The sequence below is a fragment of the Megalopta genalis genome, unplaced genomic scaffold, assembly GCF_051020955.1.
Source record: "Megalopta genalis isolate 19385.01 unplaced genomic scaffold, iyMegGena1_principal scaffold0055, whole genome shotgun sequence".
NCBI lineage: Eukaryota > Metazoa > Arthropoda > Insecta > Hymenoptera > Halictidae > Megalopta > Megalopta genalis.
Window position 1 is genome coordinate 177,501 of NW_027476124.1, and position 2,500 is coordinate 180,000.

Consider the following 2,500-nt stretch of genomic DNA (forward strand, 5'->3'; position numbering starts at 1 on the left):
CCCTAAGAGAAATCCTATGTAGATGAGGTGTCCTAAGACGTTAAACACTTGTAAAAAAAACGCAGCTATTTTATTATTTTTTTTATTATTATATAAATCGCAGCATATTTTGTTATTATATACATGCACAAAAAACACCCATTGGGCGAAAGGGAATCCGGTTTCTATTCCGGAACCCGGCAGCGGAACCGCATACCATTCGGGCCCTCGTAAGAGTGTTCGTCGGGGTAACCCAAAATGACCTGGAGACGCCGTCGGGAGATCCGGGGAGAGTTTTCTTTTCTGTATAAGCGTTCGAGTTCCCTGGAAACCTCTAGCAGGGAGATAGGGTTTGGAACGCGAAGAGCACCGCAGTTGCGGCGGTGTCCGGATCATCCCCTCGGACCTTGAAAATCCAGGAGAGGGCCACGTGGAGGTGTCGCGCCGGTTCGTACCCATATCCGCAGCAGGTCTCCAAGGTAAAGAGCCTCTAGTCGATAGATTAATGTAGGTAAGGGAAGTCGGCAAATTGGATCCGTAACTTCGGGATAAGGATTGGCTCTGAGGAGCGGGGCGTGTCGGGCTTGGTCGGGAAGCGGGTCTGGCTGACGTGCCGGGCCTGGGCGAGGTGAACGGCTCTCGTGGCTGGGATCCGAGCTCGGTCCCGTGCCTTGGCCTCCCGCGGATCTTCCTTGCTGCGAGGCTTCCGTGGCGTTTCCCATCGGTGCGGTCGTCCTCTTCGGCCGCCATTCAACGCTCAGCTCAGAACTGGCACGGACTAGGGGAATCCGACTGTCTAATTAAAACAAAGCATTGCGATGGCCCCCACGGGTGTTGACGCAATGTGATTTCTGCCCAGTGCTCTGAATGTCAACGTGAAGAAATTCAAAAAAGCGCGGGTAAACGGCGGGAGTAACTATGACTCTCTTAAGGTAGCCAAATGCCTCGTCATCTAATTAGTGACGCGCATGAATGGATTAACGAGATTCCCATCTGTCCCTATCTACTAGCCCTGCTTGCGCGAATTGTAAGAGAGTCAAGCGGCCACATAACCACTCCTCCAGATCCAAGGACTGCCCAGCCTACTGCCATGCAACAGAGGTGCTTAAATCTAAGATTGATTATGGTAAGTAAGCCCTTACCGCTTAGAATCGCAGGAATCACTGGAGGGAACACACAGCAACACGGTAGGGTTCGCATCCCAGATATTACACTTGCGCAAATTAACGCAAATAACTGCAAAACGGCCATGGATGAGCTAAGACTGATAGTTTCGAAGAAGAAGCTAGATGTCTTAGCGATCCAGGAGCCATATTTGCACTACAACACCAAACACCCGAACACCATGGGCATGAGCATGCAACTAATAATAGATGATAAACCGTTTTCTAACAATGTTTCCAGAAATAAAATCAAAAGCGCCCTAGTCGTCTGCAATCCGGCGATCACGGCATTGAAGCTCGAGCACCTGTGTAACACGCACTTCACCTGCGCGGAGCTTACTGCAGGGGATCTAAGCTTCTATGTCGTGTGCGCCTACTTCCAGTGCTCGGACTCCATCACCGGGTACATCGACCACTTGGATAAAATACTGTCCAGTCTTCGGGGCAGGGGCAGGAGCGTCTTTGTCCTCGCCGACGTGAACGCCAAGTCGACACTGTGGCACAATGCAGACACGGATATCAGAGGAGAAGCCGTGGAGGAGCTAATCTCCCACCACAACCTTCTAATCGCAAATAGGCCGTCCAGCCTATGGACTTTCGACAATAACAGAGGTAAATCTAACATCGACGTGTCCCTGGCTGCCGGCCCGCTGGCTAACAGGGTGCATCGATGGAAGATTCTGGACAACCAAACCGCAAGCGACCACAATTTGATCACAATGTCCATAGAAAATACCTCATCTTGCGCTCCCAGTTTCGCGTCGAACAGGTATAACCTGAAAAGAGCTAACTGGGAGAAGTTTGAAAGAGCTCTACTCGCGGATTCCCGACTTGCACAGGAAACGGCTGCATTGTGCGACGGTGACGCCAACAGGCTCGCTGAGGAGATCGAGAGCAGGATAGCTCGCGCCTGCGAGGCGGCAATCCCCAGGAAGACCTGCTTCGCCAAGTCGGTCCCCTGGTGGAGTGCTGAACTGGACAGTTTGAAGAAGAAGGTCCGAAGGCTTAGGAGGCAGTGTCAGAACACCAGAAACCCAACACAGCTACAGCAGCTAACCACACAATACAAGCAAACGAGAAACAGGTACCATGCATGCGTTAGAAAGGCGAAACTCCTCAGCTGGCACTCCTTCGTGACAGCTGAGGGGAACAAGGACCCCTGGGGAATAGTCTACAGACTACAAACCAGGAAAGTCCACGCCGCTAAAGCTTGCAGCAACCTTATACATAACAACACACACACAATGACATGGCAGGACACTACTGGACTGCTTCTGAGTAGCCTAGTACCTGACGATGAAACGAGCACTGAGTCGCAACGGCACAGGCGACTTCGGTCCACCGTCTTAGAATCGCCC

At 51.7% G+C, this 2,500-nt stretch overlaps 1 pseudogene; it reads left to right on the forward strand.

Annotated features, from left to right (window-relative positions):
* The window catches only part of LOC143261541 (large subunit ribosomal RNA), a 7,912-nt pseudogene that overhangs the window by 1,978 nt on the left and 3,434 nt on the right, over positions 1-2,500 (forward strand).